The sequence below is a fragment of the Triturus cristatus genome, chromosome 6 (assembly GCF_964204655.1).
Source record: "Triturus cristatus chromosome 6, aTriCri1.1, whole genome shotgun sequence".
Taxonomy (NCBI): domain Eukaryota; kingdom Metazoa; phylum Chordata; class Amphibia; order Caudata; family Salamandridae; genus Triturus; species Triturus cristatus.
This window is the reverse complement of record NC_140589.1, coordinates 1,542,000,587-1,542,021,507: the sequence shown is the minus strand read 5'-3', so window position 1 is coordinate 1,542,021,507 and position 20,921 is coordinate 1,542,000,587. Positions and strand designations below refer to the sequence as shown.

Below are 20,921 nucleotides of genomic sequence, written 5' to 3'. Positions count from 1 at the left end.
TTAGCACTCCCGCCGGAGCAGAGTCCGAGAACAGAGCGGTCGTGTTCCCCTGGCTGACAGCGGAAGACATCGCTCCAGAGAGACGGCGACTGGGACGGAGGGCGGTCTGATCGGCACAAGTAAGGAGCGTGTGGCTGTGGGCGGGGCACAGCGAAGTGGCCTGGGGCTGCATGCCCGAGCAGGACAGAGAGGAACAGCGATCCCGAGGCCCAGTACTGCCGGAGAGAAGCGAAGTGCGGCCTAGCGTGAGGGGGGGTCGGAAAAATCACCCCCACACCCGGGAGAGCTGAAGCCCTATGTGCAGGCTGAAAGACCTACTGCCAGTTCAGTGCAAGCCGAGGGCCCGCACCCGGAGAGGAGCGTGGAGATTGGAGCCTGCCTGGCGTGCAGTGAGGGGGTTGGAACCACATGCGGGGTACCGCAAGGCTGCCAGAGAAAAGGCGTGACCAGAGGTCACTCGCCTGTACCTGCTCCTCACCAGACGGCGCTGGCCTGCTGTGTGGGCCTGGTAAAGCTCCATAGTGTGCTTGGGAGTGGTGGGACCCACAGAGCCCGCCGAGGCCTGCTTTCAGAGGTGCAGATTGAGACTCGGGCTTGAGCCACGGATTATGGGCCACTCGCACGCATCCAGTGGAGCGCCTCGCTTAGGGCAACATTCCGGTGAGAGACTTTCCGTCCGATCAGACGTAATAGAAACGACGCGGACGACCGAGGGCCGCTTGCTGAGGAAGTCTCGTCCGTCTGTGCGGCTGGCACTCAGCTGTGGGACGCAGGACTCCCCGATTGCGGTTGACCCTCCCTGGGGTCGGCGTACCAAGTGAGCTGCCCTGCTCGAACTCGCCTTATTGGACTGACTGGGCAGTGCGTATCTGGCAGCCATCGAAGAGCGTGCCCAGAAGACGCAAGCCTCTCTGCAGTGTGAAAGCGATCCCTGGCACAGAAGGCTGTGAGCGGACAGGTGTTGGTGGCTTGATGACACCGGGCTTCATGCCTAGCACTTAGACACGAGCTGGAGGACACTGGTCACACATTATGACAAGCGCTCGGGTGAAAAAAGACCACTCAGTTAAGGAGATGCTTTTGAAGCAACCCACACTAGGGGCCACTGCAGCGACGGGGCAAGAGGATGAAGGAAACCCCGGAAATCCGGAAGAGGCGGATGCCCCAGCTACTAAAGATTTCATGACAGCACTTTTTACATCCCTGCGCGAAGATCTCCCGGAGCTCAAAAGCCAACTGGGGGCTGACCTCAAAGAAGTCAAGCGGGACTTTGAGGAGATCGTCGAATGTGTGTCAACGCTGGTCCTGACGAAGAAGTAGAAATGATGCAACAAGAAATCCTTAGGCACAAGGAGCAGCATATCGAACTACAGGCCCAAGCGAAAGCCCTGGAGAAACACTCCCACCGCAACAACGTGCGCATCCGGGGAGTGAAGTCTGGGACCGAAGGGGAAGACGTGAGAGAGTTCGTCTGGGCTCTCCTCAGCCAGATGTTGGGAACGGACCACTCGACCGCAGTTAAGATTGACAGGGCTCATCGAGTGGGGCTGCCAAGAGGGGGCAAGGTCCCAGCATGACTTCCAACTTAAGGAGCTTATCATCAGGAAAGTGAGGGAGGCACACCCCTTACAGTTTAGAGGTCACTCTCCTACACTTTTCCAAGATATGGCCGCAGCCACCTGCTCAAGTGAAGAGAATTTCGTCCAATTACTACGCATCTGAGGGAGAAGGGGATTGCAAACTCATGGGGTCACCCATTCTGACTCATCTTTTGCTCTGATGGACAGCTACGGCAGATTCACTCACGGAGGCCAGGGAAGTGCTGGGATTGTCAAGACCCACGTCAATGGAGCCGCAACGTAAGCCTTCGTCAGGGAGCAGATGCAACAGTCACAGATGGCAGGCCGTGGGTAAGTCAGCGGCCGCACACTAACCGGACACAGTCACTATTGCAAAAGAAAGAGAAGCAGTTATCTCCTCGCTGGCCTCTTCCCCCTGCTCGGTAATTGCCCTCCTTAATCACCAGAGAGGTAGGCTATGCTTGAATCTGAGGCGGAGCCGGAGACCAGTTCTGCCCGCTCACGAGGGTCTTCCAGGTCTGCACATTCCCCCCACTCAACGTTTCCTTGACTAACTTTGGTCTTGGAGACTCTTGTTCTTGTTTTATCTTGTTGAATGTCAGAGTTATTATTGTTTCTGTGTTTGGGGTTTAATTTATGTTTGGTTTCCTACACCGGTCCTAGAGCATTATGCTGTTCTACTGGGCACACCACCTTTTGACTCCCCTATACAGAAGCCACCGTCTAGTACTATATGATGATTTCTGTTCCCCATGGGTAGAGACCTCCAGATTGTAAGTTTCAATGTCTTCGGCCTCAATAACCCTATAAAGCGCGCTGCCTTCTTTTACTTACTAGAGCACGCTGAAGGAGACATTTGCATGCTGCAAGAGACCCACTTGTTGTCCAAAGACACAGCCCGTATGCACACTTGACGATTCCCCCGTCAATACTGGTCCTCGGGCACTGCAAAGAAAAATGGGGTGGCCATTCTTCTAGGGGCAAAATTTGAAGGCAAGGTACTTTCTAATCTCTATGAGGTAAAGGGCAGGGTCCCGGCACTTAGGCTCCAATGAGGTGCTACCCTTTTCACACTGATCAATGTCTATGGACCTAACGCACATCAGGAGCCTTTCCTAAGCTGAACTCTTTCAGAGGGCTTAGCTTCGCTTGACGCTGCCATAGTGGTGGGTGGGGACCATAATCTGGTCATGGACAACAACTTAGACTGTTCTGGCCAGAGGAGTACACAGGTGGGGGCGCTTGCTCCAGAGGGTAAACAATGGTTTTGATAGTGGCTTGCACGATGTCTGGCAACTTAAGCACACTGCACTGCGGGTCTACTCCCACTACTCTGCTGCTCACAAATCTTACGCGCGACTTGACCTTTTTCTCGTTTCTAATGAGCTACTGCCCAGGATACGCGAGGCCTCAGTAGAACCCCATTCCTTATCAGATCATGCACCGATCACCATCAACATCCAATCGGGCGGGTATATGCGTTCTCCTGCGAGGTGGCGCCTGCAGGTGGGTTTGCTGCACTCTCCCAGCATGGTAGAGAGCCTACGCGCAAAGTTAATTGAATACTTACAGCATAACGACAGGGGAGACACCCGGCTGGCTGCCATTTGCAAGACTCTCAAACTTGTAATGAGAGGAGAATTCATGGCGATATCTTTGGCCGACAATAAAAAGCGTTGGGTGGTCCGGCAGAGCATTGAACAGGAGGTGTGGGAACTAGAGGCTATACACAAACGTGCGGGTGTGCTGAGGGTCTGGAGGAACTTGGAGAAGAAACGGCTCCTCCTGAAACGCTTGGACCTCGAAAGGGCGGAATATGCGCTGCTGCGCCTGCGCCACAAGTTCTACCTGAGCAGTGACAAGTGTGGGAGAATGCTAGCACAGAGGCTACGAACTAAAACTATGGCTGCAGCCATCTCATCGATTAAACAGCCATCAGGAGTGGAGGTGCACTTGGACTCTCAGATAGCAGATGAGTTCAGGCAATTTTATCAGTCCTTATATGGCGAGGAAGCAACCGATCAGCAAGATGCGAGTGCCTACTTGGAAGTAAGTAAATTCACTTGTCTCCCGAAGGCCCAAGCGACGCAGCTTGAGGATCACATATGCCCGGAAGAGGATTTCCGATGGATACATCTGCCAGTGGATTCCTCACCTTGTAAATATCTCCTGCGCCAGCATTCCACGGAATTTTTCCTAGCTCTCCACGCCGACGTGGACCTCATAATTCCACGGCTCCGCTCGCGACTCCGTATGACTTCACCGGAGCCATAAGAGAACCACGTCGGCGTGTTGACGTCAGCTCACTTTTTTCCGCGCCGTCGACGAGTAACGGTTTTCTAGCACTCTCCTTGATTGTAGAGTTACTTTGTAGTTACCTTGTGAGTTACTGTTTCTAAAGTACTCATGTCTTCGTCGAGGAAGTCAGGATTTAAGCCGTGTAGGGAATGTGGGGGTCGTCACATGTCCATCACTGACCCCCATGAAGATTGCTTATGGTGTCTGTCGTCGGATCACAACGTGGAAGACTGTTCCTGTTGCAGGGAAATGAACCCTAAAGCTCTAAAGGAAAGGGAAGCGAAGCTGTTCATGGCCAAGGCGAAGAAGGAAGGTAGAGGTCGAAAACGAGACAAGTCGAAGCCGGAGTCGTAAACTTCGCCCTCGTCGAAGTCGAGAAGACAAAAAAAAAAAGAGGAAGTATGACTCTCGGCGCCGGTCGTCGAAGAGTAGGGCTTCGAGGTCGCCTTCACCTCGACGTCGCAGTAAGGACTTGGTCTCTCCTTCTCCTTCTACTCGTGTCTCTCCGGAGAAGTCTTCCTTCGCCAAAGGTAACTCCGGCGCAGTCTCCGGCGCCGATGGATTTACCAGCTTCCGACACCAAGCCTGATAAGGTTGCTGAACTCTCTCCTGTGCCTGAAGGTGAACCAGTGGATCCATTAGAGGATCCGTCTGCTCCGGCTCCAGTTACTCCTCGGCTGGATACAGGTTCGAATCCATACCCGCAATACCCGACTCCGGGTGCGGATCCGTTGCATTTTTTGAATGCTATGTATGGAGTTTTTCAAAGAGCAGCCTTCCCATCCGGTGCACCTTCAGGTCCCTTTGTGTCCAATGACATTCAGTTTGGGCGTGCCACAACACTATGCTCAGGCACCATTTATGCCCTTCATGCTGATGGCGCCGTCAAGGCAGTTCCCGGCGCAGTTTGGAGAGCCTTCCTCCCGGCCTCGTCTGGATCGTATGCCTTTGTCGGAGCCTCGCTCGACGCCGGCTCCAGCTGCGCCGCGTAGTGACGCCGACTCCGCGAACGGCGCCGCTCTCAAAGAGGCTCAGAGACTTATAGAGGAGGAGCAGTATCGTGCTGAGGAATTGGAGGAAGGTGAATTTGAAGGTATTCAGGAGGCAAGCGGATTGGACACCGCTCCTGAGTGGGAACTTTCTTCTTCCAGATCTTGTCCACCTAAAGAGCTGGCTCCTTACCATTTGGTGATAAAGAAGGCTGCGGAGCTTTTGGACTTATAGTTGCCTTCTGCGGAATATAAGCCGAACTTATTGACCGAGGTTCTTCATTCGCCTTCCTCTATTGTCGAGCCTTTGTTGCCTTTTAATGAGGCCATCTTAGATTCCTATTATGGACGTTTGGCGCCAGCCACTTTCTTCGCCTGCTGTTTCTAGAGCTGTTGCGAGAAGATATAGGGTAGCTCCAGAGAATCCGAGCTTCCTTTCTTCTCATCATTCTCCAGAGAGTTGGTAGTACAATCATCCTGCTCCAAACACTCTTCGGGGGCTTTTCCACAAGCACCAGCTGACAGAGACTCAAAGAAAATTGAGAAGTCAGCTAAAAAGGTTTTCTCATCAGCTAGCATGGCACTAAAGTCAACTAATGCAACTAGTTTGTTGGGCCGCTACAGTCATGCCTTGATGGACTCTTGAAAAACAGTTAGCCCCCAAATTGCCTGATGAGAAGAAGGGTTCTTTCATGGAGGTTATTTCTGACACTCAAGCTGCGGCTAGGCAGGTTATTCAGTCAGGCCTAGATACGGCTGATTCTGTGGCCAGAGTTATGGGTTCTTCCATAGCCACTAGAAGGCAGGCTTGGCCCCGCTCTTCTGGATTTTTATCTGCTGTTCAGGCCACCCTGGTTGACTTACCCTTTGATGGGGAAAAGCTTTTTGAAGAGAAAGCGGATTCTGCCTTACAGAGGTTCAAAGATAGCAGAGCTACTGCGAAGTCATTAGGATTTCAGACACAGTCGAAAGGTTTTGGCTTAAAAAAGTATAGGGGTTTTGGGAGGTCTTCCTTTCGCTCGTTCCGTTAACCTCAACAGGAGCAGCAACACCAAAATCCTCTCAATAGGTTCTATAGAGGAAGACAAAGGGGTCGACGTGGTTCTGGCAGCAATCCCTCAGCCTCCTCTGCTCCCAATGATGCTACAGGGAAGCAGCCCTAGATCCCCCATCCTGGATCATGTGGGTCCTGTTGGGGGTCAGGTGTCCCACTTTCTGCAAGGTTGGAAATTGTTCACGACGGACCTTTGGGTTTTAAACCTTGTGAAGAATGGGTACGCCCTTCCTTTTCGGGAATTTCCTCCCCCTTACCCTCCTTGCCAAGGTTCTTGCTCAGAGTACCATCTACTTCTTCTGCAGAAGGAGGTTCTTGCATTGCTTCAAAAAGGTGCGATAGAGGTGGTTCCAGAGCAGGAAAGGGGTCAGGGATGCTACTCCCGGGAATTTCCTGATTCCCAAAAAGGATGGCAGATTGCGTCCAATTCTGGACCTCAGAATCTTGAACTTTTACCTGAAGCAGGAAAAATTCAAGATGCTAGCCCTTGCACAGGTTCTTCAGGTGTTGCAGCAAGAAGACTGGATGGTGTCGATCGACTTGCAGGATGCGTATTTCCACATCCCAATTCTGAAGTCGCACAGGAAGTATCTCCGTTTTATGGTTGGATCGCAACACTACCAGTTTGCGGTCCTCCTCTTTGGTCTTGCTACTGCACCTCGAGTCTTCACCAAGGTGATGGCTGCCCATTTCAGGAGGTCGGGGAATCCGGTTTTCCCCTACCTGGACGACTGACTTCTGAAGGCAGAGTCACCAGAGATTGTACAACATCATCTGCAGGTAACATCTCATCTGTTGTTCAGCTTGGGTTTTTCAATCAGTGTGCCCAAATCTCACCTGGTGCCCTCTCAGCGCAACCTGTTCATAGGGGCGTTACTGGACACTACTGTGTGTCGAGCATTTCTTCCTCCTCAAAGAATTCTCGACATTCAGGAGATGATCCCTTTATTCTACAATGGAGAGGTTGTTCCAGGTCTGAAGGTCCTTCGTCTGCTCGGTCGATTCGCCTCCTGCATTCTGTTGGTCAACCATGCACGCTGGCACATGAGGGCACTCCAGTGGTGTCTCCGCAGGCAGTGGTATCAACACAACGGAGATCTCAGGGAGTAAGTCAGAATCTCCAGAGAAGCTGCAGCGGATCTGTCTTGGTGGAGCGTGGAGGGCAATCTGTCTCAAGGAAAGCCCTTTCATCTTCCTCCAACGGTGGCCACAGTTATAACGGATGCCTCCACCCTAGGGTGGGGTGCTCATCTGGGGGATCTGGAGATGAAAGGTCTTTGGTCTCCAGAGGAAAGATTGTGTCATATCAATCTTCTAGAATTGCGGGCGATACGTTTGCCGCTCAAGGCTTTTCTCCCTTCCCTTCGCGGTCAGTCAGTTCAAGTCCTGACGGACAACACTACAGCGATGTGGTATGTCAACAAGCAGGGAGGAGTAGGGTCGTACCGTCTCTGTAGAGAGGCTTTGCGAGTCTGGTCCTGGGCTCAGGACCATCGGATTTGCTTGATGGTGAATCATCTGGCCGGGGTGCTGAACGTACGTGCGGACAGTCTCAATCGACAGTTTTTCGCCGACCACGAGTGAAGGCTTCATCCAGAGGTAGTTCTGCACATCTTCCGGACGTGGGGGACTCCTCGGGTGGACCTGTTTGCCACTCAAGAGAACGCGCAATGCTTGTCATTCTGCAGTCTCCAGTTTCCGATGCAGGGGGCGCTGGGGGACGCCTTTACGCGTTTCCACCCATACCCTTGATTCCTCGGGTTCTGAGGAAGATTCGCCAAGACCTCCCTCTCAGGGCAGACCTCCTCTCGCAGTCGGAGGGCAGGTTCTACACCCCCACCTCCAGAGCCTGCACCTTCATGCCTGGAGATTCAACGGGGCAACCTGAGTTCTTTCTCTCTCCCACCGGACGTAGTGGATGTTATATTATCATACAGGCGACACTCCACTAAGTCGATTTATTCCTATAGATGGTCTAAGTTTGTAAAATGGTGTGGAGAGCGATCCATTGTCCCCTTGAAAGCCCGTCTTTCTAATGTGCTTCAGTTTGCTCTTTCCTTGGTTCAGCAGGGTTGTGCTGTGGCCACGGTTAAGGGCTATTTATCAGCCTTATTGCCTTTTCTGTGTCTTCCAGATCAGCCGTCGTTATTTAAATCTCCTATTGTTTTAAGATTTATCAAAGGCCTTACTAATAGGTTTCCACCTACTCCCTTTGTAATGCCACAGTGGGACCTTAATCTTGTTTTAACTTTTTGATGGGGTCCCCTTTTGAACCCCTTCATAGCTGCCCTTTGAGGCTGTTGTCCTTTAAAACGGTCTTTCTTGTAGCCGTAACCTCGGCAAGGGGGGGTGAGTGAGCTTCAAGCTCTTAGTTCAAAACCCCCATTTTTATCCTTGCATGCTGAAAGGATGGTCCTCAGGACCAGGGCTGCTTTCCTTCCTAAGGTAGTTACTCCCTTTCATCTGGGGCAGTCCATTACTCTCCCTGTGTTTTATCCTCCCCCCTCATCCTTCCAAGGAAGCTTCACTGCTTGGACCCTAAAAGAGCAGTGAGCTTTCATTTGGACAGAACAAAAGATTTTCGTTTGGAAGATCAGCTCTTCGTGGGCTATATTGGACACTCAAGAGGCAAAGCTGTGCACAAGCGCACTCTGTCCAGGTGGATCATCCTAACCATCAAGATCTACGCCCTTGCTGGTAAGGTTCCTCCTGAGGGTATTAGAGCACATTCTACTAGAGCTAACTCTTCCACCTCTGCTTTGGCCAGGGGTGTTCCAGTTGCAGACATTTGTAAGGCCGCGACTTGGGCCTCCCTCCATACTTTTGCAAAGCATTATTGCTTAGACTCTGAGATGAGGAGGGAGGGCCACTTTGCGCGCTCTGTCTTGCAGGACTTTTTGGTATAGGAAGGTGGACACCCTCCTCCGGGAGTGGGACTGCTGTGGGAATCTATTCACAAGGTGTGGAATCCACGGGCAGATGTATCCATCAGAAGAACAAGTTACTTACCTTCGGTAATGCTTTTTCTGGTGGCTACAGTATCTGCCTGTGGATTCCTCACTGACCCACCCGCCTCCCCGTTGTCCACCTTTGTATACCTAAAAAGATCCCTTTTTTGGCTGGTTGTTTATTCCTTGTATTTTCTATCTATTACATTTATAGGAAATGCTGATGTTTTTAGCTTTCCTTTTTGGCTTTGGCTGTATATATTGGTTCAAATGTTGTGTACTATGTATACTTGAGTCTGTGTAGTCCACCTGTTCGCCTCGGAGGCATGGAAAAAATGGGTGGAACTGACGTCATCACGCCGATGTGGCTCTCTTATGGCTCAGGTGACGTCATACGGAGTCGCGAGTGGAGCTGTGGAATTATGACATCCACGTCGGCGTGGAGAGCTAGGAAAAATTCTGTGGAATGCTGGCGCAGAGGATATTCACAAGGCACAGGCAGATACAGTATCCACCAGAAAAAGCGTTACCAAAGGTAAGTAACTTGTTAGTCTCTGCCATTGCTAGGCTGAAATTTGACAAATCCTCGAGCCCAGATGGCTATCCGGCACTATTCTATAAAACCTTCTGGGCGGAGCTAGCGCCCATGCTGACTAGGCTTTTTATTTATTTCCTGAACAGTGGAGTGGTCACAGACTCCATGTCAGAGGCTGCAATCTCGGTGATTCTCAAACCTCATAAGGACCCTATCCAGCTCTTACTGCCCTATCTCGTTACTTAACATAAACTCCAAAATCTTCGCTGCTATCCTGGCAGCCTGGTCGAACCCACTAATGGCAGGTCTGATTGACCCGGACCAAGCAGGGTTTATTCCCACTCGCCAGGGATGAGATAATACAAAACGACTCCTGCACCTCATGGACAGCGTTCACAGGTCCCGCAGGGAGGCCATATTCCTGTCTGTGGACGAGGAGAAAGCGTTCAACAGGGTGAGGTGGAATTAACTGTTTGACAAACTACGTGGCTTTGGGTTTGGGGCGTGCTTTATCCATTGGTTTCAATGCATCTACCACTCCCCTGGGCTTTCGCCCCACCTCTTGGCCCTATATATGGAGCCCTTCGCCCAAAGGATCCATGACCACCCAAGTATTCAGGGCCTCCGATTTAGAAACGACACCCACAAAATAAGCCTCTACGCGGATGATGTAATAATATCTCTCTCTGATCCCCTCAAGTCCCTGCCTGCACTTGTGACTGAACTGGGTCTCTGGATTTAAGGTAAATCTCAGTAAGTCTCAGGTCCTCAACTTGTCCTCGCCCCAAGCACATGGAGATCTACTGAAAGAGAGGTTCCCGCTGCAGTGGACCAATAAGCCGATAACTTACTTGGGCATCCTCCTTGCCCCTACGCTATCACGTACGCTGGAGTTGAATTACTCGGCTGTGGTGGAGCAGACTACGAGGGCGTTGGACGGGTGATTAGGCTTAAGTTGGCCTGGTTCGGACGCATAGCAGCAGTGAAGAGGACGGTGCTACTGCGGATTCTATATCTGTTTCAGACCCTGCCTCGGTGCCCCCTCCGACAGCTATACAAACTCTGCAGCTAGCCATAAATAAATGTGTCTGGGGAGGAAGGAAGGCGCGCCTGCCCATATCCCAACTGGCACGGCCCAAAAGTGAGGGTGGCGTGAATTTTCCATTGGTCCATAGATACCTGCAAGCTTCCCACCTTCACTATGTTTTAGAATGGTACCGCCATCTTTCAGAAAAACACTGGACCTTCATGGACCAGGCTGTAGCTGGAGCGAACATCTGGAGGGAGGTGTGGCTTCTGCACAGACTGAGAGCTTGGGGCCTTTACTCCTCCCCAGTTACAGCGGCGACGCTTAAGGTCTGGGACACTGTAGCGCTCAGGAGGGGACTTACACCATTCCCCTCCCCGATGATTCCGATGGTTGATAACCCAGATTTCCCACCGGGATGTAAATCCGAAGACGCCCAGTGTTGGAGAGAGGCGGGTTGCAAACGCTTGGGCTCCTTGTTTGATGTGAAGGGAATCCTCTCCTTTGCCTAGGTGCGTCAGAACTATAATCTACCCGACTCCGATGGGTTCTACTATCTACAACTGGGCCACCTCAGTAGCTTATTTGCCGCATGTCTCTCGTCAGCTCACTCCTTTAGTGAGATGGTTAATGAGCAAGAAAGATGATCAGCACTTGATTGCGGAGCTCTATAATCTGCTTGCAACTGGTCAGGACGGGAAGTGTACGAAAGGTCGGCTACCCTAGGAGGAGGAGCTGGGGAGGGCCCTTTCAGATAAAGATTGGGCGAATATTCATTATAGGGCACACCATACTGCTTACAATACCGCCGGAGCTGAATCTGCGTTTAAGGTCACATCTTATTGGTACCTCACACCGCCTCATATCCATTCATGGAATAAAAACCACACCGGGAAATGCTGGCGGGGCTGCGGATCGGCCAGCTCGCTGATGCACCTGCTCTGGCATTGTCCGAGGTTAGAACGATTTTGGGAGAAAGTGATGAACGACATATATGCTGCCTTTGAGACTGAGACTCCTCGCTTCCCGGCGTACACACTTCTAGGGCTTTCAAATGCGCTAATGTTCCCCATGCGCAATCTGCGGGGTAGGTAAATGGCTATGGCGTTATTGGCAGCGCGACAAGCGATTCTGGAGAACCGGGGCTCTTCAATGGTGCCGGATCATGTGGCCTGGCTACATAGACTCTGGTCGATCCTAGCCATGGAACGCCTTTCTCCAGTGCAAGATCATAAGGGCGAAACGTACGCAGAATTATGGGCCCCTTTTATATCTTTACTATCTAAAGAACTCCGAGAAGTCACATGCCCCAAATACCTACAAATCTTGCATCTGATCCCGAGAGCAGAGGACCAGGTATTGCCCCGTACGTAATGGTGTGGGTCCCGGGGCTGGAGCTGGCTGATAGGGTTGGGTGGCTCCAAGTGATAGAGCCGGACATGGTGTAGGTGCCCTTTTCATTACTTTATTTTCCTTTGGCTGGGTGTGGGAGAGGGGTCTTGCCATTCTGTCTCTGTATTTCTGTAGTGATGTTTATTCTGTCCTTAGTGTAGCCATATAGACTCAAGCAATCCAGATATCGCTGCCAGCCTCCGGGTTGTAGGCATTGAAGCTGTGTAAATGTGTTTCATGCATCTATTCCATGCTGCCGGCCAAGGAGGTTGTAGGCACACAGCTGTGTATTGGCGATTGATTGGCCTATAAAACGCATACAAGATTTGTTCTATAAATAAATATATAGAAAAAGTGCTTCTTGTTTATAGGAGGAAATGCCATTATGTCAAATGGTTAGTTAGAGGGGCCTTAAGAGTGCAAAATTATAGTACACTGTAGTGCATTCAAGTGACGTGGTGATGTAAGGCTTGCTAAGAATCACCCACATTGCTCCTAGAAACTTAGAGATGGAAATGACTAAGACTGGGTATGGATCCGACATGAGGACGCGTAAGGCCTCTTGATGGGTGCGTACTCCGAGTAGTCTGCATGCCAGTGCCAATCAGGTGTGACGAGACAAACAATACGTGGGCAATGCTCTCCTTTAAAAAATGGTAAATGGGACAACGAGTGTCTCCTTTGCCAAACCATCCGGAAGTAAACATCCTTAGTGGTAGAGTCCCTATGCAAAAGTGAAAATATATTTTTCTGTGTAAAGTAACAGTCGCCAGATCCCAAAATGGCTCTAAGCCCCTTACAGACTTGATGTCCATGTATTCACTGGTCAATCTGAATCGGATGGTTTTCCGTGATTTATCCGTCATAACATGTGCCCAGTATTTTTCAGTGCCGCCTTAGTTGTTAAAGCAGTTATTGTCGGGCAATCTCATAAGTTGTGAAGTCCTGTGGAGTACAATTGTGATTTCAAATTCCTCAACCAAGAGATTTGCCAACATGATTGGCCTTCATAACATCCTTCACACTATCAACATAATGAGAAAGCTCAGGGATAGTAAGCAAGGGCTGTAATCGGGTATTGTACGCCACCCCTTTTTTTTCTCCAAAGTGAGTGCTAGCTATTCGCCAAACCATCAAAATCATTGTTTTCCCCCACCCACCCGTCCCAAGTTGTTGTTTGCTTCCACCCAAACCCATCCTCCTGTTCTGTTCCTTAAATAGGGGAAAAAAACAGAAAGTACTTTATACACCATCTTAAATTGGGCAACTCCCGTCAAACCTGTATGGAGAGCGGCCATCTTGGATTGGGAAGTTTTAAATCTTCCCAGAGGCATAAGTGAAGCACTCTGGGAAGAGGAAGCACTGAGGAGGGAACTAGGTCCCCAAACATGGCACCAGTTAGAGGAATGTCGGTCTGGATGGCAGCACCGGCGAGCCAGCCACCGTGACGTGAGTTTTATGGAAGGAGGTGGCGGCCCACCAGCGCGCTTGATCTCCCTATTGTCCCCAGGACTGAGGGCAAGCCACGGGCCCTAGCCGCAGCAGGCTTCTCCCACTGATGGCAGCAGGCGGGGCACAATGCGCTGCTGCGAGCACCCGACCGCTGCCAGCGTTCATTGCTTTTGCCAGCGGGTGGGTAAAACAGCGCTGCAACAGTGCAATACTCCCTTTCGGTCCCCTGTTGCTGCTTGTCCCCTCTACAGTCCCCTGTTCCCACTTGCCCCACCCCTTCTGCCCCTCTCTGTAAATGTGCTCTAAATACATTTGACAATATGATATTTCATACAAAATGATCCATTTTTTTCAGTAATCCTGATGCCCTCAAATCATGCCAAGTTACAACCATGCCTTCCCAGTTTCTATGGTCAAAACAATGTTCCTCCTGAAGACTTTGACACATTGTTTTAATAAGAACTGCTTGAACCTGCTTGACCTTGACCACCAGTCTAGGTCCACTCTCTCCCGCAGCTCCGCTGTGCAGTCTCTTGCCTCCAGACCCCGATCTCCTCCTTGGGATGTCCTTGGGAGGGTCAAGGCTGCTGCCCGCTCCTGCACCTGCTGCCCGCTCAAACTGGGACCAGACTGCCAGCAACCACCGTAACCTTTCTCAGCCGTTTTGTTTTCATAATTTTTCCCTGTTGTGCCCATCTGTGTCTTTCTCAAATTCCACCACTGTTTTTACTTTCTCATGCCTGTCTGTTCCTTTCGCTGCTGTTGCCCCTGCAGCCCCTCCCCCCCCGGAATTCCCCCGCTCCCGCCTCCCAGCCTCTCCTCCCTCCCACCTCCCCTACTTAATGGCGGGTGAGGCGTGGTCGCGTGCCAAATGCAAGCCCGTCTGCGCCCGTCCTCAACCCGACCGTCGACAAAAGAATCTCCTTCAAGCTCCTGATCCACGCACACAAGGCACTCCACAAAACCGGCCCAGCCTATCTCAACAGTTGACTCTCCTTCTACGTACCCAACAAGAAACTCCGCTCCGCTGACCACGTCCTGGCCACGGTCCAACGCATCCGGAGAACTACTTCTGGAGGCAGATCCTACTCCCATCGTGCCGCCAAGACCTGGAACACCCTCCCCCTCTACCCGCGACAAACCGAAGACCTGCTGACCTTCAGGAGACAACTCAAGACCTGGCTCTTCGACCAGTAACAGCAACACCCCCCCCCCCCTCCCCCCAGCGCCTTGAAACCCTCCCGGGTATGTAGTGCGCTTTACAAATTATGTGATTGATTGATTGACCGCGGCCAGCACCAGGAACCCTGGACCTCCCACTACCTATCGCCACGACAGCACCACCCTCCTTGCACTCAACCCTGGAAGATTTAGAGAATGCCAACAGGCCTCGCCGAACATGACCCACGGCCAGTTCTCCTGCCTCCACTGCCACCAGACCCTCACCGCCATCCCTGCCTCCAACACTGCCGACGCCAGCACCGGCGACACCCTAAAATGCATCCTTCTCAAACGTCTGCTCCGTACACAAACATGCCATGGAAATCTGGAACCTCCTCGACTCTCTCTCGCCCGACACCGCCCTCTACACAGACCTGGACCAATGCATCTTCCGCCCCTGACATCAGCAACGCCATCCCAGACAGACACAAGATCCAGAGGAAAGACCGCCCCAACCACCCAGGAAGGGGCCTCAAGAGCAGCCTCTGCCTCACCACCTCCAGTGAAACCTTCCCCTCCGCCGAACACCTGCACTTCCAGATCCAGATGACCCTCAAAGCCACACTCCGAAGAACCCTCGTCTACAGACCCCCCTGGCCCCCAAACACCCTTCGCCACCAACATCATCGCACCCCACGCCATCACCTCAACAAACTACATACTCATTGGAGACCTGAACTGCCACCTAGACAAACCCAGTGACCCCAACTCCATTATCCTTCGTGACAACCTTGCCAGCATCGGACTTAAACAACTCGTCAACACACTGACCCACAGAGCAGGACACACCCTTGACCCCCATCTTCAGTAAACAGCATCCAATTTAGAGACACAACGCAGCCGCCATGGACCGACCACCACTGCGTACACTTTGTCACCAGCAAACCCAAGGCACCCAAACCAGCCCCACGCCCACCACGAAGGAACTGGAGCAAGGTGCCCGACGAGCAACTTAACTCCACCGTCACCCAAGACAACCACACCTGGGCACTCGATGCAAGCGACGCAGCCAGAGAACTCCACACCTGGATATCCAACTGCGCAGACTAGCTCGCCCTGCTACACAACCCCGACAGACAACGCCCCAGGAAAGCCGCCTGGTTCACCACCGCCCACCAAGAAGCTAGACGCACCTGCAGATGCCTGGAGAAGAACTGGAGAAACACCAAGACAACCAAAAACCACACCACCTACAAGTACACCATGATGGACTACCACAACGAGATCAGAGCCACCAAGAGGAGCTTCATCCACAACAAAATCCTGGCCAACTCCACCAGCTCCAAGGAACTTTTCAGTGTCATTCAAGAATTCACCAACCCACGCAGCGAAGCCACAGACATCACCCCATCCCAAGACCTCAGCGACAAGCTTGGAACCTATTTCCACCTCAAGATCAAAAACCTCTACGACAACTTCCTAGACCATCCACCAGGTGCCACAGACTGCCACCCGCCCCCCAGAAACATCAGCCAGCCCACCGTCTCCAACTGGACACAGATCACGGCCGAAGACACCACCTCGACCATGAAAAGCATCCACTCGGGGGGGCCCCCACGACTCCTGCCCCCTCACATCTACCACAGAGCCACGGCTGCCATCGCACCCGAACTACAACGACCACTCCACAGCCCTCATCCTGCTTGACCTATCAGCGGCCTTCAACACAGTCTCGCACCGCACACTAGTTGCCAGACTACATGACGCAGGCATACAAGGAACAGCCCTGGACTGGATCCGATCATTCCTCACCGGAAGAAGCCAAAGGATCAGACTCCCACCCTTCCTCTCCGACCCCACGAAAATCACCTGCGGAGTCCCACGGGGTTCATCCCTGAGCCCCACCCTCTTCAGAATCTACATGGCCCCTCTCGCAGCCATCGTCCGACAACACGGCCTCAACATCGTATCCTACGCCGACGACGCCCAGCTCATCCTCTCCCTCACCAAAGACCCCACCACTGCCAAACTCAACTTCCAGAAAGGAATGCAAGACGTTGCATTCTGGATGACCAACAGCTGCCTGAAGGTCAACGCCGAGAAGACAGAAGTCCTTGTCCTCGGTACCACCCCTTCTGCATGGGACAGCACCTGGTGGCCGACTGCCCTCGGAAGCCCACCTACCGCCTCAGACCACACCAAGAACCTCGGCATCGTACTTGACTCATGAACCGTCAGGTCAACGCCATCACCTCCAGCTGCTTCAACACACTCCGCATCCTCTGCAAGAACTTCAGTGGATCCCTCCCTGAGTCAAGGAAGACAGTCACCCACGCACTCATCACCAGCAGACTGGACTATGGAAACGCACTCTACGCCGGCATCAACAAGTCCCTACTCCGCAAACTCCAGAAAATACAGAACACTGCCGCCAGACTCGTCTTCTGCATCCCCCGACACGAACACATCAGCCAACACCGACGAAGTCTCCACTGGCACCCCGTGGAGAAAAGAGTCACTTTCAAAATCCTCACTCACGCCTACAAATGCCTACACAACAACGAACCCAAATACCTCAACGACAGATTCAACTTCCATATACCCAAAAGAAACCTCCGATCTTCCAACCCCGCACTGGCAGAAACCCCGCGCATCCACAGAGCCAGAGCAGGCGGAAGATCCATCTCTCACATTGCAGCCAAGACCTGGAACGAGCTACCGGCAGACATCAGACGTGCCCCCTCCCTGAACACCTTCAGGAAGACCCTCAAGACCTGGCTCTTCGGCTAAACAGACCTGTGGACCCCCTCCCCCTCACGTCTTGAGACCCTCATGGGTGAGTAGCGTGCTTACAATTCCCTGATTGATTCACAGCTCAGCCTTAGCAACAAACCTGCAATCAACATAGCTACAAAAATGGATTTCAGCCCTCCTAATGAGGAAATCTGACACGTACCTGAGAAGGGCCATTTATGGGACAGTTTATATGGCACCTGCAACAATTGCCTTTCAATCTAACTCTCACACAAGTGTAAAAAAATACACACATTCTATCATGTTACAATCCATTATAGTAACAACTACACAAATCGCACATTTTAAAGATGGGGCCTATTGGCTTTGCAAATGCTTGTTAAAAAGGTAAGTGATGAGGTGCGCCTACATGAAAGGATATTGAGCATACCAATGTCTGACATTTATAATGCACACAAGCATGCATGTGATGCACCAGGATTACAGAGCATAACAGCTATGTAACCGTGTATGTCCCTAAATTACTGATAGCAACTCGTTCATAATGAGAACGAAACTACAAGCCTAGGAATAACTAAGCCACCATAAAAGAAAGAAACCCTGACCTCCTTACAGTGAAAACAATCCTGCATTGTAGCAGGAAATTTCAGTTAGTGGCCAAAATCATCCTTAGAATGTCTGATCCATCCTCCCTTCCGAAGCCCTGGGACCAAAAATCTGCAATACGCTATGCACTTCAACCCACAACTAGCTAATTAGTCAAACCTGGAATCTTTCTTTCTTCACCTTTTTTTGTATATATAAATATAAAATCATGTGCAAACTTTTTGGGAGTTCCAGGGAAATGAAGGGTTATGGGGTTGAGATTGTCAATCCCTACCACTTACCACTAATGTCCTCGTGCTTAACTGTATTATTGGACCCTAAACTGAACACCAAATGCATGCCATTAGCATTTGACCGTCAAGGTAGCAAAGTTAGGCAATCCAAGACTTACTCAGGGAGGATGTGGGGGGTTAGATACTCAGAATTCAACATCAGATAACCACCAATACATTATTGCCCAGTCAGTGCTTTGGTTTTAGAAAAAGAAAAGTCATTTTATTCTTGGATACATGTGTGTAGCAGGCCATATCAAAATGGCTGCTTCTATGTTCATACAGATGCTATTATAGAGGCTTAAGTCTGCTACTAATAACTACAATAAGTTCCATGTGTATATTTATGTATATATAGGTTAATTACAGTTATTGGAAAACAAAAAAATGTACCTCATGATAAATGGGGACAGCAAGCCATGTAAATAATGCAGCTTCAATGTACATATTAGTATGTATATAGAGGGTTTAATCAAGCCAACATTTTTCTTGTATAAAAAGAGAATCCCTCTGTCCTTCCCTTCCATTCTCCCTCTGACTCATCCCAATCCATCTGACTACTAGGAGCTCCCGATCATCCTCGTCAATCTTTCACTCTTACTCGATCATTACTTTCAAACAACTCACTGCTTCCCCTTTTCAGTTCCACTCCTATCATTCTGTCCCTTCCCCCGACTCTACTAAACACACAGGAAATCAAGAGCACTATCCTAACACAACTAATGAAAATACAAAAAGAAAATTGTACTAACTACTGATCTTGGGTCCTGGAGTAGCGTGCTTCTCGCTGAACAAGTGCTTCAATGCCTCGCCAGGGGCTGTAAGTGCTATATAAATACATTTACAATTACAATAATTATTGTACATTATCTGCATTGGGCTTTATTGAGGGTAACTAATGGGTAAACTGTACTCCGGGTAATTTGAAGGTGAGTCTCAACCGGAAATATGCATTGGCCCATGACCCATCCTAGGCTCGTAGGGATTCTCAGGGGAGATAACGGGGGTCGGGAGAACACCTCAATGACACGATTTGTTTATGAGGCACTTGCACAGATTCTCCTTCATTAATATTTCCATGAAGCAGTACAGTTTCGGTCCTGGATGCATTTTCTGTACATGCTGCTGGCTGTACTGATGTCCACTGGATGGAGTGCATGGCTCTGGGTGGTGTTCACAGCACAGCCCATGGAGTGCATGAATCTGTGATTCCCCCCCCCCAGCCCGACTGGATAGGTTGTGAGTGGTGTCCCCGATGCCGATATGAGATGAGCAGAGATTGTGTGAGGTTGAAGCGCTCGCTGCTTATCTGATTTTGGTGGACCGAGATTTTCTTTGGGCTCAACAAAAAAGAGCAGTAGCCAGACAAGCTAGCTCCCCACCCTTTGTGTTGGTAGCCCCTTAGCAGATGAGACTATACGAGCGGTCTTAGTCAAGTGGCTTCTTGATGCTTTAAGCACAGGAACTCTGTTGGACACATGTTCCTCTGTACCCTCAATTCACAGGTGTTATGCAGTTCGGATAATTGCACAGTCGCTCTGGGATTCCTGGGCCTCTGCTATTGTTAACCTGTGGTGGTGGGGTTCACATCTTCGGTCTGGGTTCTCTTCAACCTTCATCGTATTTTTCATTTGGCTACAGTTAACATGCAAACGAAACGCAGTGTCCCCATGCTCCCATGTACCACACACTCAATTGACTCCCTTTTTTCATGCTTAACAGTTTGTAATTTCATGGAGTAATCATACCCCACATGCAAGGAAGAGTTGCAGAGGACTGACAGGTTGAATTTTAAACGCAAGATTGATCTGTAGACAACCTTCCTCCCAGGGGCAGGTGACAAGTCCTGCTTTGTCACTAAAAGTGGTGTCGCTGCTACCGCTGTCAGTCTTATGCAGCCCGGTAAACTGGTGGTAGTCTTACTCGACAAAAGAGAGTGAACTTGATGTGTCCCTCAGGACCACAGATACCTGCCTGGCGTCTGTGTCGCAAAAATTACCTTGTGGACACACGGATGCTTGTTGTGTGTGCTAGGTTGGGGATCAGAAACTTGCTACTCGAAGTGGAGAATTCAAGACAGGAATGCTCATTTTCACAATGAATGTGGTGGACCTTTACAGTGCCCGACATTGCATATGTTTCTAAAAAATTAAGATTTCCAAGGACAGACCTATTGCGTTTGCCAATACTTATTTTTGTTATATATATCCCATTCACATGCTCTGGGTAAATCCCTTTAAAGTGTGCCAGGTCACTGTAAGAGTAGTACAAATATCTCAATGTACTGTAGAAAACTCAAAGTGCCTCTATAAGAAATAATTGTCCCCCTACCAAAACAGCCATCTGTAAGCTAAGCTGGTTTCTTTTCTTCTCCAACTTTTAATTCTGGTCATGCACAAAATTATTAACGGTAAGAGGCTACAGCATCTGAAATTACAATATCATTCGACACACTCCTTCTGCTGTTAATGGCCTTTAGGACTGTTAGCATGCCCGGATTTAAAAATCAACACATCGGGAAGTGTTTGTACTAGAGTCAAAAACCTGAAGCGGGTTAAACTTCGATTTGAGAGTTCTGTACCATAACAGAAATTCATAAATTGCTAAAATAGTACTATAGCTAATAAGCCATTCTGTTTTCTCTGTGTAGACTCACATGATTAAATGGTTTCTCCTGTGCAAGGACTTGAACACTTATTCAGCTAACGCTTTATATAATTCACAGATACAAAAACTCAATGTTTTAATTTATTGGGATCATACATGGGATGTTGTAGGATAGCAAATATTATTGCTACACTGCTAATTCCTTGGGAGTTGGAGCCAAAGATATGGGCCCCCTTTTTTACCCCA

The 20,921-nt window shown here is 50.3% G+C and overlaps 1 protein-coding gene across 3 annotated transcripts in view; it reads left to right on the top strand.

The window, feature by feature from the left end:
• ESF1 (ESF1 nucleolar pre-rRNA processing protein) overlaps positions 1-20,921 on the top strand; it is a 387,155-nt gene that overhangs the window by 320,245 nt on the left and 45,989 nt on the right. The window lies entirely within an intron of this gene.